The sequence below is a fragment of the Euleptes europaea genome, chromosome 2, assembly GCF_029931775.1.
Source record: "Euleptes europaea isolate rEulEur1 chromosome 2, rEulEur1.hap1, whole genome shotgun sequence".
Classification (NCBI taxonomy): Eukaryota; Metazoa; Chordata; class Lepidosauria; order Squamata; family Sphaerodactylidae; genus Euleptes; species Euleptes europaea.
In genome coordinates, this window is record NC_079313.1 from 7,530,458 (window position 1) to 7,546,157 (window position 15,700).

General features: G+C 49.8%; 1 protein-coding gene and 1 non-coding gene across 3 annotated transcripts in view; one reads left to right on the forward strand and one right to left on the reverse strand.

Annotated features, from left to right (window-relative positions):
* Window positions 1-15,700, forward strand: part of NFIC (nuclear factor I C) — a 133,693-nt gene that overhangs the window by 40,584 nt on the left and 77,409 nt on the right. The window lies entirely within an intron of this gene.
* On the reverse strand, window positions 10,895-10,966 carry TRNAA-GGC (transfer RNA alanine (anticodon GGC)). Its single transcript has one exon. It is a non-coding gene; the product is annotated as a tRNA-Ala (tRNA).

Sequence of the window (15,700 nt, forward strand, 5' to 3'; positions counted from 1 at the left end):
AAGATGTTCCCCCCATATGGGGTGAAACACTCATCGGCGATAAGAGAGCTTGCCGCCTGCTTCGCACAATTTGGGTTTCGAGGGGCAGAATCAAGCTCCTCTTCTGAATTAAAAACAAAAAATTAACGGGGACGTGGGTCAATAAGGTTAGACTACCAGATCTGGTTCCAGCCCACGTATGTTTTACACATTCCCCATTTCAACGTATCAGTGAGTATTGTTTGGGGTGCCCAAAGCCAACTGTGCTCTGAACAAGCTATGCTGAGAAATTCAGCTAGTATTCAGAGTATTCAGAGAATCATAGCATCATAGAGTTGGAAGGGGCCAGACAGGCCATCTAGTCCAACCAACTGCTCAATGCAGGGTCAGTCTAGAGCATCCCTGACAAGTGATTGTCCAGCCTCTGCTTAAAGAGGGGGAGCTCACCACCTCCCTAGGGAGCCGATTCCACTGTCGAATATCCAGCTGGTACCTTTCTGCCCGCAATTTAAACCCCTTACTGCGAGTCCTGTCCTCTGCTGCCAACAGGAACAGCTCCCTGCCCTCCTCTAAGCAACAGCCCTTCAGATACTTAAAGAGAGCGATCATGTCCCCCCTCAACCTCCTCATCTCCAGTCTAAACATTCCCATCTCTCTCAGCCTTTCCTCGTAGGGCTCGGTCTCCCTATGTTAAAATATTGTTAAAATTGAAGAGGCTTTGCTGGCCAATCCCCGGGCCTCTTACCCAATTTGTTTTGAATTTTGCTTTAAGTCCGTGCGGTTACTCTCCCAGATCAAAAACCTTTTGGCCTCCTGTGGAACTTGCCCGATGAAAACCTGCCACGCCAGGGGCACTGCCCTCTCTGAATAAAGCAGGCTTTGCCGTATCGAAAGGGTTTTGGCTTCTTTCCGAACACCAATGGCCAAATCTAGATTGTGAGACAAAATAGCAATATTCGGATACTGCAGGTCCGCGAGCATGATAAACATGCGGTGTACATGTGCAGACACGAGCGATTCCAGAACTGGGCATGTGCGGACAATAGATTTGTGGGTAGAGAGACCCATTTCAAACCAGAATTAATCACAGTACCACCAAAGCAGGCTTAACATCCTCTTTGGATTTGTGTGGTGGTCTGGAAGCATGACTGATTTGGCATGATATTAAACACAGCTCGTTTTCTCATCATCAGAATAGCATGAGCTGTGCTTTACGGGAAATCTGGGGTCTGGATCTGAGCTCTTCCTCTGTATGTTTTTAATACTTTCTTTCAAAATTCTGATGTTTCATATGAGAAGGAACACTCCTAATTTTCTTGGAATTTCTTAACCATCTGAGTCATGTGCAGAAAAATCTCCACGAAATTTCATTGCCTTCTTGAAATGCTTTGGTTCGATAGTTCGATGAGTTATTTGGGGAGGAACCTTCTCGGTTAGTTTTGAATTTTGAAGATAGGTACAACCGGGCAGGTTTTTCCTGTACTGGTCCTCTTTTTCCAGAATTTGTCTCTGGATGGTACTCCACTCCTCTTCAATTTAGCTTTGTCCTGAATTTTGAAAATTGATTCCAGAATTAGGATTGTTGCAGATTTTGTGCTTTAATTTGTTTGCATCTCCCCTCCTCCCCATTACTACACTGCAAAAAAAGCAATCTTGATGAAGTCATATAATATGCAATCATATGATGCTTTCTTACATTGCAGTGTCTTAATGATGTACCCCTTGTTTCTTTGCAATTTACCGAGTAACTTACTGAGAGCCAGCGTGGTGTAGTGTTTAAGAGCAGTGGTTTGGAGCGGTGGACTCTGATCTGGAGAGCCGGGCTTGGTTCCCCACTCCTCCACATGAGCGGCGGACGTTAATCTGGTGAACTGGGTGAGTTTCCCCACTCCTCCGCATGAAGCCACCTTGGTGACCTTGGGCTAGTCACAGCTCTCTCAGCCTCACCTACCTCACAGGGTGTCTGTTGTGGGGAGGGGAGGGGAAGGCGACTATAAGCCGGTTTGATTCTTCCTTAAGCGGTCGAGAAAGTCGGCGTATAAAAACCAACTCTTCTTCTCCTCTCCTTTGTTTCATCCTCCCAACAACCCTGCGAGATAGGTTAGACCAGGGGTCCCCAATATGGCGCCGGTTGACACCTTCCCTGGTGTCCACCAAGTGTTTTAAGAAAGTGGGTGTGGCCACACAGCAAAGCTTCTGATTGGTCACTGGAGATCTGATTGGCTATGCATATTAACATAACTTTGTTTCGGTGGCAGCTGCCGCCACAGTGTTGTTTTTATTCTTTTTCACCCTTCTTTCCCACTGTATTTTTAAAATTAATGCATTTCTGCCCTTGATTTGGGCTTCTTCTATTTGTGTGGCTCCACCTCCTGTGGCAGCCATTTTGTAGTTGCGCTCACCACCATATGTCAGCATTCCAAAGGTGCCAACAGTCTCAAAAAGGCTGGGCACCCCGGGTTAGGTTGAGAGCGTGTGGCTGGCCCAATGTCACACAGCAAGCTTCTAGGGTAATGTGGAGATTTGAACCTAGATCCCAAAATGCTAGCCTATTCTAACTGCTACGTCACGCCGTCTCTCTCCCAGTAGCATGGGGGAAAGATGTGCATGCAAGTTATGAACTGAAACTTGTGCTTGGTCAATGCTTTGTACAGAATTCAGAAGAAAAAGAAATGGAACGATGGAGAATCATTAATGCACTGATTTCAGTTTTTGGTACAAAAACTCATAGAATCATAGAGTTGGAAGGGGACCACCTGCGTAATCTAGTCCAACCCCCTGCACAATGCAGGAAATTCACTACAGCTTCGAATGGCTTCCATAGAATCATAGAGTTGGAAGGGACCACCAGGGTCATCTAGCCCAACCCCCCGAACTACCTCCCCCCACACCCCCAGTGACCCCTACTCCATGCCCAGAAGATGGCCAAGATGCCCTCCCTCTCATCATCTGCCTAAGGTCATAGAGTCAGCTTTGCTGACAGATGGCCATCTAGCCTCTGCTTAAAAACCTCCAAAGAAGGAGAGCCCACCACCTCCCGAGGAAGCCTGTTCCACTGAGGAACTGCTCTAATTGTTAGAAAATTCTTCCTAATGTTTAGATAGAAACTCTTTTGATTTAATTTCAACCCATTGGTTCTGGTCCAACCTTCTGGGGCAACAGAAAACAACTCGGCACCATCCTCTATATGACAGCCTTTCAAGTACTTGAAGATGGTTATCATATCACCTGGAAGTCCAAAAGAGAATTTTGGAAAGGAGATATCGAACCGTGCTGAAGAAGGCAGTGAGCCCTAAGAATTATTTTGGCTTCTTTTCAAATTCAGTTGTTGTTAAGGGGGGAAATTTGCTTGGCATTTTGTGGGATCTTTTCACTGTCTATGACTGCGTGGAAAATTGCTGAGGAATTTGGTTGAAATTTGCATCTGGCAAAAGTCTCGGCCCTGTCTCAGTCTCATCTCAATTTAGACAGTCTTTTTAAAAACGCGTTTTTGGCTTTCCTTGAAATTTCTCCCTTCTTCTGACCAGAGAATTCGTTTCAGGTTTTCGCTCTAAGTGAAATACGAACATCCTGAGATTATGCAAACCCCATTTCAGAAGTCGGTTAATTTAAATTCTTTTGCCTTCCCTACAAACTTCTTGAGCTGTTTCATCCTAGAAAGAGTCCCTGTTTCCCACGTTCCCTTCACATTTTGCTTTTGTTTAAAATCCGCCAACATCCTGTCCCAGGGATCTCTGCAAGCAGTCTATCAAAGTTCTAAAGAACTTTTGGGGTTCTTCAGAGGTTCCACCTGAGTAGAAACATCTGGATGGGCTTCGGATTTCTCAGTGCAACATCTGGAATGCAGGGGGACAGAAGAGGATTCTAAGCAGCGAGGCTTTTCTGTGAGATTTTGAGAAGCTGGATTTAGTTATTGGGAAGGGGCTGTGGCCCAGTGGTAGAGCATGCAGAAGGACCCGGGTTCAATCCCTGGCATCTCCACTTTAGGGGGACTAGGCAAGTAGGTGATGCGAAAGACCTCCATCTGAGACCCTGGAGAGCCATGGAGAGGGGCCGTGGCTCAGTGGTAGAGCACCCACTTGGCATGCAAAAGGTCCCAAGTTCAATCCCCAGCATCTCCACTTTAAGGGGACTAGGCAAGCAGGTGATGTGATAGACCTCCACCTGAGACCCTGGAGAGCCACTGCCAGTCTGAGTAGACAATACTGACTCTGATGGACCAAGGGTCTACTTCAGTATCAAGTAGCTTCATGTGTTCATGCATGGCAGGGTCAACAATGACCAAATTCTGTTCATTGTGGCCAGTGCTTCCCCCCATAGGTTTTTCCTGTCCATTTTGTGAATGTTAAATTGACAACAGGAAATAACGAATTTGCTCCCTAAATATAAGTTAGTGGTAAGGGAGGTACTTGTTGGTCCCAGTCTTATTCATACTAGGGAAATGTGGAGCCCCAGCGTCCTGTTTCCAGAAGAGGTCAGCTCGATGCTTCTGGGAAGCCTAAAAGCAGAGAACAAAAGTCTTCTCCTTTTGTTCTTCATCCCCAGCATCAAGTATTCAGAGGTAAACTATCACTGAACATGGAGGTTCCACTGAGCTGTCATGGCTTCTAGCCATCCAGAAACCTCCACAATTCCATTTATTTTTTTTAATTCTGAGCTATGAAGAAGAAGAGTTGGTTTTTATATGCTGACTTTCTCTACCACTTAAGGAAGAATCAAACCGGCTTACATTCGCCTTCCCTTCCCCTTCCCACAACAAACGCCTTGTGAGGTAGGTGGGGCTGAGAGAGTTCAGAGAGAGCTGTGACTAGCCCAAGGTCACTCAGCTGGCTTCATGTGGAGGAGTGGGGGAAACCAACCCAGTTCACCAGATTAGCCTCCGCTGCTCATGTGGAGGAGAGGGGGATCAAACCCGTTTCTCCAGATCAGACTCCACTCTCCAAATCACCGCTCTTAACCACTATACCATGCTGTGCTCCGTGCCCCATGAAGGGGCATCATCAAGCTCTCTTGTGGCAGTGAGTTCCATAAGTGAATGAGAGGTTGCGTAAACGACTTCCAATCCATTTATTTTTATGTACATATTGAAAATATTCATATTCACCCTTTCTGCCTGATATCTGGTATCTGTTCCCTGTGTGCCTCTGGGTTCTAGCGTTATAGGAAAAGGTTGAAAATTTTTCTCCTCATTGTTTTATATTCAGGCCCTTCCAGGTTTCTCCACCTTTACTGCTTTTTGAAAAGCACGCTCCCGTGGCTCAGTGGTAGAGCATCTGCTTGGCATGCAGAAGGTCCCAGGTTCAATCCCCAGCATCTCCAGTTAAAGGGACTAGGCAAGTAGGTGATGTGAAAGACCTCTGCCTGAGAGTCGCTGCCTGTCTGAGTAGACAATAGTGACTTTGATGGACCAAAGGTCTGATTCAGTATAAAGCAGCTTCATGTGGAGCTCTGTCTGAAAATCTCCTCGCTTCCTGCCCATTTTTGGAGGGCCGGGGGGGGGGCACTCTACTTTCGGCACCCCTATCTGCCCCTGGCTTCTGGCCCGTATTTGATGGGAGCGTGCATGTGTGCCCGAGGCACTGGCAGCCGGCAGGCTACGGCTCGGAGCCGAGGGTCGCCCTCTTGCAGGGAGATCCGGGGTGCCCGCGGCTGCGTGGGAAGGGAACGTCTCTCAGCTGCATGCCTGCGCTCTGTGCCCCATGAATTAAAGATGAGCTGGAAAGTGTCTGGCCTGCACCTGTTCCACCCCTCCTTCCTCCGCCCTCCTCCTTTGGCAGCCTCCTTGCCCTCTAATGGGTTTGCAGTTACCCAGCTGGCACGAGGCCCGCCTTCATTCAATGCCACGATGGCGGCGGCGGCGGCAGCTGCCAGGGCTTCCCGACCCCCCCCCCCGCAAGCCCCGCCGCTTCATTGTACAGACTTCCCTCTGCCAAGAAGTCCATTAGGGTTCACTCCATCCCGTTTGGCAGCGCTGCTGGCAGACAGAGAGATGCCAGGTTGGAGGCTGGGGGCGGGGAGGTGGGGCACAAGCCGCTAGAAGGGTGCATAGAAAATAATTCCCCCCAGGGATTGCTTTCCAGAGTCGACAACTGCGGATCTGGGGAGGGGAGGGGACGGGGTAAGGATGTCTGGGTAATAAGAGCACAGTGTGTGTGTATGTATGTGTGTATGTAGGGCAGCCAGCAGAAAGGGATTTCCCAGCTCGCCTGGATGGAAACCTTAAAATCCCCTTGCCCGATCAGTCAAGTGCCCATCTAGTCCAGCATTTGGTGGCCGTTCATGTTTTGTTCAGCCACGCTGGCATCCCCTTGAGCTTGTTGGGGCCCACGTTTGCAGAAAGAGATTTTGCAGGTGAGCCCAGCAAGACCTTTAAGAATCACATTGCCTAAGCAGTGTGAAGCCCATCTAGTCTAGTATTCTGTCTTCCAATATTGTTCAGCCATGCTGGCATCTTGTCAAGTCTCAAAGAAGAATACTGGTTGGGGCTTCTGCGCTTCTCTCTCTCTCTTGAGAAATTAAGGCCCTTTCCCTTCTGGGCTTCATGGCTGAGTGGGAATTTGAATCAGCTAATCTTGAGTCTTTTTTTGACTGGTATACCACACGGACTTTGGGAAGCTCACAAGCAGAGCATTGAAAGAACCCCCAGTATTTGCTATATGGAGGGGGGGTGCCTCTGAACATGGAGGTTCCATTTTTTAAAAAAGGAAACACATTTATCGATCACATTTATCACACTTCCTCTCTCCCTGCCTCTGAGGAGGAAGAAGAAGAGTTGGTTTTTATATGCCGACTTTCTCTACCCCTTAAGGAAGAATCAAACTAGCTTACAATCATCTTCCCTTCCACTCCCCACAACAGACACCTTTTGAGGTAGGTGAGGCTGAGAGAGCTCTAAGAGAGCTGTGACTAGTCCAGGGTAACCCAGCTGGCTTCATGTGTAAGAGTGGGGATACTAATCCAGTTCACCAGATTAGAGTCCATTGCTCATGTGGAGGAGAGGGCGATCTAACCCAGTTCTCCTGATTAGAGTCTAGAGCTCAGGCCTGAGTATTTGGTTCTATCTACCCCACCGTATTCTCACAACAACCCTGTGAGGTAGGTTAGGTTGACAGAGAGCAACTGGCCGAAGGTCACCCAATGAGCTGCAAGGCAAATTTTAAATCCTGGGCTCCCAGATCTTGGTTGGGCAGTCTGACCACTACACCACACGCTCTGGCCAGTGACACACTTGTATGAATAGCGGCAAGAGAACACTAATCCAAAACCAAGCACAGAACTGGTGCGTACATGCGCGTCGATGGCTTGAGTAGAGCAACAAGCAATCTCCATGCCATTTCTAAAACGTCGTACTGGGGGAACTGCTTGCAACCAGACCCAACGAGGAAGAAGCACCTATGGAGGATGAATCTTTTATGGAGGGCTTTTAAATTTGCTAAGTGCTTTCTGATTTTTGGCCTTGGCTCAAAAGTGCTATTGCCTGTGCTGGAATCTTCACATGAGGATCTCTTCCTACACCACCAAAAAGAGGACGCCAAAGATTGGACCCGGGGCGGGGGCGGGGGGGGGTTGAGGGAGAAGAGGCATATGCTACAATTCATCTCACCCTAGAAGTATGGCCGGTAGGATTGCCAACCTCCAGGTATTAGCTGATCTCCTGCTATTACAACTGATCTCCAGCTGATACAGATCAGTTCCCCTGGAGAAAATGGCTGCTTTGGCAATTGGACTCTATGGCATTGAAGTTCCACCCCTCCCCAAACCCCTCCCTCCTCAGGCTTCGCCCAAAAAAACCTCCCGCCGGTAGCACAGAGGGACCTGGGAACCCTAATGGCTGGCGGTGTCAGAGTTTTAGATGGGGGCAGGGCTGGCATCCACATACCCTAAGGCGGGGGCATCTGCCAGGGCCCCGATCTTCATGTGGGGCCCACTGCCACCATCCCCTGCATGCGCACCTCCTCTGCCACCTCCCTGGGCACCGTTCCCCGCCCACCTGCTCGCCTGTAAAACAGCTTTTCTGCCAGGTCTACAGTTGAGGATAGCTGTGGGTACCATTTTTACTGGCCTCCCCTCCCCGTCCCATATGTGTATTGTATGATTTTGGAGAGGTGACTTCTGCCTCTACAGTCAGCACACGGGGAACTAAAATTATGCGTGGCATGGAAACAGTGGCCAGGGAGAAGCTTTTCTCCTTCCCTCATATAAGACCAGAACGCGGGGTCATCTGCTGAAGCTGGAGGGGGAGAGATTCAAAACAAGTAAAAGGAAATATTTCTTCACACAACTGCATCATTAAATTGTGGAACTCCCTGCCCCAGGATGTGGTGATGGCTTTTAACTTGGAAGGCTTGAAGAGGGGAGTGGACATATTCATGGAGAAGAGGGCTATCCATGGCTACTAGTCAAAATGGCTACTAGTCACGGTGCACGGCTATTCTCTCCAGGATCAGAGGAGCATGCCTATTATATCAGGTGCAGTGGAACGCAGGCAGGATGGTGCTGCTGCAGTCGTCTTGTTTGGGGGCTTCCTAGAGGCACCTGCTTGGCCACTGTGTGAACAGACAGTACTGGACTTGATGGGCCTTGGTCTGATCCAGCAGGGCTTTTCTCCCTGCCTCAGGATGTGGTGATGGCTGCCAACTTGGAAGGCTTGAAGAGGGGAGTGGACATGCTCATGGAGGAGAGGGCTATCCATGGCTACTAGTAAAAATGGCTACTAGTCGTGATGCATGCCTATTCTCTCCAGGATCAGAGGACCAGGCCTATTATAGTAGGTGGTGTGGAACACAGGCAGGATGGTGCTGCTGCAGTTGTCTTGTTTGTGGGCTTCCTAGAGGCACCTGGTTGGCCGCTGTGTGGATTTGATGGACCTTGGTCTGATCCAGCAGGGCCTTTCTTATGTTCCTATGTCCACGCCATCTTGGGTTCTGATTTCTTATTGTAATGATTTTATGCCTCGGGTTTTATATAAATTATTCTATAGCTGTTTTATGGACGCCATGAATTTGTTTTTGGTTTTCGATATTGCTACCCGGGTTAGAAATATGAAAAATAAAAAATAAATGAAATAAGTAATTCTTGGGTGAATTTCTGAACTGTTTTTCGAACTGACTAGCCATCTGCCTTGCCTACCTCTGTACAAAGACCCTCCCTCCCCCGTTTTCCTCTCCTCTCCTTTCTTGGCACGACGGTAGCCCCCTGCCTCAGAGGAAGGGAGACTGATGCCCGTCGCTGGCACCCTCCCATGCCACCTTCTTCAAAGAGGCAGACAGACGCCTGCCATTTGGAGCGCCGCGGCCCTGGCATCTCCCATTTGCCAGGGGAAGCCCAACAGCAGCTGTCGCCCTGGCGCTTGTGGGCACTCCGCTGATGAGGCCGAGCAGATGGCAGTGCCAGCTTTGGGCAGATGGCGGCAGGTGGCAAGGCGCCCGAGAGGGGAACGGGGCTGGGGAGGGGGGGAGAGGTGCTCTTGTCTCCCTTTTGAAAAAAAGAAACGTAATGGGGTGGCGGGCACCAGATGGCAGCTTGAATCTGGGCATCCCTGCCCTGTCTTAACTGGCACGGTCTTTTTGCATGATTGAATAACTGCACAGTGGTGGTGAGTTTTTTTGGGGGGGGGGAGGAACTGGCAATTATGTGCGGAGCACGGAGCAGACGTGCCTGAAGAATGAGAGACCAGGAGCGCCCCACCTCCTCTTCGAGGCCTCGATTTTATTTTTGCCAGGATGAGTTCAGGGTCGGGGGGCCAGAAAGAGGAGAGAGCGTGATAAGAAATTTATGAAAGTCTGCAGGGTGTGGAGTGAAACGGAGAGCGGGCTTTCCCTCCTCCTCGCCGGTGCTGGGAATCGGGCTTGCGGGGGAGAACTATCCTGTGAAATCGAGGGGCAGCGGCTTCGGAAGAGGTGAAAGAAGTCTTTCTTCATGCGAGGTCTAATGTGCTTAGATAGCTGGCAACAACAGGTTGGAGTGACAGCTTTGGAAAGCGTCCACCGTTCCGGGCATCTGGTTGGCCTCTTTTGGGTATCATACGCTGGACTGGGAGGGCTCAGGGCCTGATCCCCAGCCGTTTGGCTTGTCTTCTGGCCTTCTTCCTGGTGTAGTGGTTAAGAGCAGTGGTTTGGAGCGGTGGACTCTGATCCGGAGAACCCGGTTTGAATCCCCACTCCTCCACGTGAGCGGCGGAGGCTGATCTGGTGAACTGGATCTGTTTCCCCACTCCTACACATGAAGCCAGCTGGGTGACCTTGGGCTAGTCAACTCTTTTAGAGCTCTCTCAGCCCCACCTACCTCACAGGATGTCTGTTGTGGGGAGAGGAAAGGAAGGTGATTGTAAGCTGGTTTGATTCTGCCTTAAGTGGTAGAGAAAGTCGGCATATAAAAACCAACTCCTCCTCCTCCTCCTTCTTCTTCCCCCCTCTCTTTTTGCTTTCCCATTTAGTGCAGACTGCAGAATCGCCTGAGCTGCCAAGCGCTACGCACCGCATCATCTCTCAAAATGCCACCAAATGTTCAAGAACGAACGGCAGTATGATGCCGTGTGCGGCTGCGCCCAGGAAGGTGCTGAGTACAAACCCCTTGACTCTTAGGAGTGCCTGTCAAGCCCCCGACTTTCACTTGAGTCTTCCGCGTGGGGTTGTTGTGCAGAGAAAAGAAGGAATGCTTGCTTCCATTCCACCCTGAGTTTTGCTTTGAGTAAGGAAGGAATGCCGGCATGGTCCAGTGTTGGGCTATGCTTAGGAAGGTGCTGAGTACGAACCCCTCATAAGAACATGAACACACATGAACACATGAAGCTGCCTGATACTGAATCAGACCCTCGGTCCATCAAAGTCAGCACTGTCTACTCAGACCGGCAGTGGCTTTCCAGGGTCTCAGGCCAGAGGCCTTTCACATCACCTACTCGCCTGGTCCCTTTAACAGGAGATGCCGGGGATTGAACCCGGGACCTTCTGCATGCCAAGCAGATGCTCTACCACTGAGCCACATCCCCTCCCCATAAGAGAAGCCCTGCTGGATCAGACCCAGGCCCATCAAGTCCAGCAGTCTGTTCACACAGCGGCCAACCATGTGCCTTTAGGAAGTCCCCAAGCAAGACGACTGCAGCAGCCTTTATCCTGCCTGCGTTCCAAAGCACCTAATATAATAGTTATGCTTCTCTCATCCTGGAGAGAATAGGGATGCATCATGGCTAGTATCCATTTTAGAACATAAGAAAAGCCCTGCTGGATCAGACAAAGGCTCATAAAGTCCAAGTCCCTCGAGTCTTAGGAGCGTTGGTCAAGTCCCCGAATTTCACTCGAGGCTTCCTCGTGGGGTTGTTGTGCCTTCATTCCACCCTGAGTTCCTCTTTGAATAAGGCAGAGAGGCTGGTACCGTCTAGTAAGGCATGTGAGGAATCCTGACAAATAGTGGTTGTACACCGCCTCAAATAACAAAACCGTGCGTCGTTGGATGTCTCATTACAGATATCAAATCGTTGAGCTGTGCCTGTCAATCTACAAATATCCGTAGCATTTTGGAGTTGGGGGGGGGGGGAATCAGCCACTCTCTTTGCCAGAATCTTTGGCAAGCAGAGTGGCTGTCGGGCCTGTTCAGAACAGATCTGATGTTTCACATGGTATTTGTCCATGTGTTGCCTCGTGTTGGTTGCACCTTTCACGTGCCGTGCGTGAAAAACACGCACGAGGGGAAAAACACAATTTTACAGTAGTCATTCCTAGATGGTGTGTTGTGGGAGACTTCCTTGTGTCTGCCTCCACACCATTAATTAAAGCTAGGGTTGCCAACCTCCAGGAACTCAAACATACAAACAAAGTGTAGATACAAAAATCATCCAATCCTATCTATTTACAAATATCCTCATAGGTCTTGTGTGAATTTTTAAATTTCAGTCTTCACCATGGTCCACATACAGGTACCACCAGGAAGAGTCCCACACTGAAGGCAGACGGGGATACGGCCGTTTCGAAGTCTTCTTCAGTCCCACTTCAAATCCTTTACATACATAAACATATATGCAATAAATATCATATATTCCATAATTCATAAATATCCCATATTTTTATATCGTTCCAATATTACTTACATTTTTCAATATATGTTTTCCATCTTACAAATTTCCAATGTAATGATAACAACAACGATCTTCTTACATCAGGATGGCTTCTTACATCCTGATGTAAGAAGATTGTTGTTGTTATCATTACACTGGAAATGTAAAATTCACACAAGACCTATAAGGATATTTGTATATAGATAGGAGTGGATGATTTTTGTATATTTGACTGTCTTTCAATAGATTTTGCATTTCACTATTTATGCCTACTTCTGTACTCATTTCCAAACCCTACAGGTAGCAGTACCAAGGTGTCCTTTTCTTCTTTGTTGTAACCTCCAGGTACTAGATAGAGATCTGATATTACAACTGATCTCCAGCCGATAGAGATCGGTTCCCCTGGAGAAAATGGCTGCTTGGGCAATTGGACTCTATGGAACTGACGTCCCTCCCCTCCCCAAACCCCGCCCTCCTCTAGCTCCACCCCAGAAAACTCCCGCTGGTGGCAAAGAGGGACCTGGCAAGCCTAACTAAAACATTTCAGAGCCCCAAGTTTTCCACCTACAGAAAAGGCTGTTCGTTGCAGCTCTGCATGAGTTACCGCTCTGGCCTGGCCCCCTTCCAATCAGCCTGTGTTGTAGGTGAGCAAATTTACTGCCTCTCTGCATCAGGTGTGGTCAGATGGGTCAATTGCAGCAAATGCAGGAGCGTAGCAGAAATCCCTAGGTAGGCAAAGACTGCCCGTTGCTTCTCTGAGTGAGTCACTGTTCTCCACGTGCCAGCTTCCAGGCGAGAAGCTAACCGAGATCATTGGCTCATATAGCCAGATGGGCTGCTGGCTCCTCTGAGGGAAGACAACTTCTACTTTCTGCCCTTCTAAGTCATCTTTGGATTTATCTTTTGAGTGTCCTGTGAGCCGCTCGTGGGCTCTGTCTCCAGGCCTTTGCAATGCACCTTTCTCTTTAATCCTTTTCATTTATTTAACATATTTTATGAACTGCTTTCTCAGGTTGCTCAAAGCCTTTTCTGTGTGGGAAGGGCCAGGCTATAATAAATTAGAACCGGCATCTGATAAACCACTGAACACATGAAGCTGCCTTATACTGGTCCATCAAAGTCAGTATTGTCTACTCAGACCGGCAGCGGCTCTCCAGGGTCTCAGGCAGGGGTCTTTCACATCACCTACTGTTCTTGCCTAGTCCTTTTGACTGGAGATGCCGGGGATTGAACCTGGGGCCTTCTGCATGCCAAGCAGAGGCTCTACCACTGAGCCACGGCCCCACTCCACGGCTCTCCAGCAGAGGTCTTTCACATCACTACTTGCCTGGTCCCTTGAACTGGAGATGCCGGGGATTGAACCTGGGACCTGCTGCTTGCACAGCAGATGCTCTACCACTGAGCCACTGCTTTTCTTCAAGGCGGAGGTCTTTCGCATCACCTACCTACCTGGTCCCTTTAACTGGAGATGCCGGGGATTGAACCTGGGGCCTTCTGCATGCCAAGCAGAGGCTCTACCACTGAGCCCCAAACGCAGCCCAAACCATCTTGCTTTCCCCCCTCCTTTATTGCACCTCAACTCTTGCTTTGCTTTGCACCTCCCGGAATTATTTGCAACCCCTCCTGCTTTTTAATCCCCCCCACTTTGGAATCCATTTATAGGATTTCCCCCCTCTTTCCTCCCTCTTGCACCCGGGGACTCAGTTTTTCCATCTCCCTTCCCGCTCGGCTCCCTCGCCCTGGCCAGGAATGTGGGTCAGACCCGCCCATGGAAGGACTGTGGTTGCCGCCATCCATGCGCCGGGGGTCATCCGAGGACGAGGCTCCCGCAGACGCTGCGCTTAAAGGCACCGTGGCAGCCCTGCGCACAGCTGCCCGGCTCTCCCGTTTCCTTTCCCCCCACTCGGCTTGGCCCTGTCTGACGCGGCCTAGCCAACAGGGTCTGTTCTCCGTCACTGCTGGCCTGACGTGGCACTCCCGTCTGCTTCCCCGCACCGGGGCCTCCGACTGTGTGTGCAGGCCTCGGCCACGGCTGCACATGCTTCTGTGTGTGTGTGTGTGTGTGTGTGTGCAGAGGGGGGAGGGCAGAATACATCCTGTTGCCGCTTTACTTTCTGGCTGGCGCTTCTCGGCAGGAACAGATGAAGAGCAGCAGCCCCTTTTAAGGGGGAACGAAAGAATACGGCGCTTTAAAGCCAGAGGGGTGTCGTGGTTAAGAGCGGTGGTTTGGAGCGGTGGAGTCTGATCTGGAGAACCGGGTTTGATTCCCCACCCCTCCACAAGAGCGGTGGACGCTAATCTGGTGAACTGGATTTGTTTCCCTGTTCCTACACATGAGGCCAGCTGGGTGACCTTGGGCTAGTCACACTCTCTCAGCCTCACCTACCTCACAGGGCGTCTGTTGTGGGGAGGGGAGGGGAAGTTGGTAAGCCGCTTTGAGTCTCCCTTAAGTGGTAGAGAAAGTCGGCATATAAAAACCAACTCTTCTCCTCCTCCTCCTCCTCCTTCTAAAGTGTAGAAGGAAGGAAAAGGTAAAAATGAAGAGAGTGGCGCGTGGCTCCATGTGCCAGAATTAGTATAGGACAGACCCCAGGTTACATTGCTGTGTTAGGATATCATTCGTGTTCACACCAAGAGGCGGTGTGGTGGTTAAGAGCGGTGGTTTGGAGTGGTGGGCTCTGATCTGGAGAACCGGGTTTGATTCCCTGCTCCTCCACATGAGCGGCAGAGACTAAATCTGGGGAACTGGATTAGTTTCCCCTCTCCTCCACATGCAGCCTGTTGGGTGACCTAGGGCAAGTCACACCTCTCTCTGAACCCCCTCAGCCCTCGCGGAGGTAGGCAATGGGAAACCACTGATAGAGATCACTTCCCCTGGAGAAAATGGCCGCTTTGGCCATTGGACTCTATGGCATAGAAGTCCCTCCCTTCCCCAAACCCCGCTCTCCTCAGCTCCGCCCCCAAAACTTCCCGCCGGTGGCAAAGAGGGACCTGGCAACCCTACAAGGCCTCCCTAATGTATTATTGTATATCTTGCCATTTCTCCAAAGAGCTCAGGATGGCATTGACGCTTAGCCTCATGACAACTCTGTAAGGTAGGATAGGTTGAGACAAAGTGATGTACCCAAATATGCTTTGTTGCGGCGTGGGGATTCGAACCCTGGCGAAAGAAATGAACTCTTCCAGAGTTAGTATAGCATGCTGATTAAGAGAATGACCCAGGACCTCCCCCCCCAGGACCTCCCTCCCCCCTTTGACATGCAACGTGTATATAGGGTTGCCAGGTCCTTTTTTGCCACTGGCGGGAAATTTTGGGGGCGGAGCTTGAAGAGGGCAGGGTTAGAGGAGGGGAGGGACTTCAATGCCATAGAGTCCAATGGCCAAAGCAGCCATTTTCTCCAGGGGAAGTGATCTCTATCAGTGGTTTCCCATTGCCTACCTCCGCGAGGGCTGAGGGGGTTCAGGTGAACGGATCTCTATCGGCTGGAGATCGGTTGTAATGGCAGGAGATCTGGAGGTTGGCACCCCTACGTGTATAACATGCTTTAACAAATAATCAGACTATTGCATCTTGTTAAAAAGTACACTTTAAACCGAAAGGGCAAAGAATGACAGCAGGGTCCAAAGATTTCCGTATCTCATAAGGGTCATTTATGCATGGGAGTTTCACCT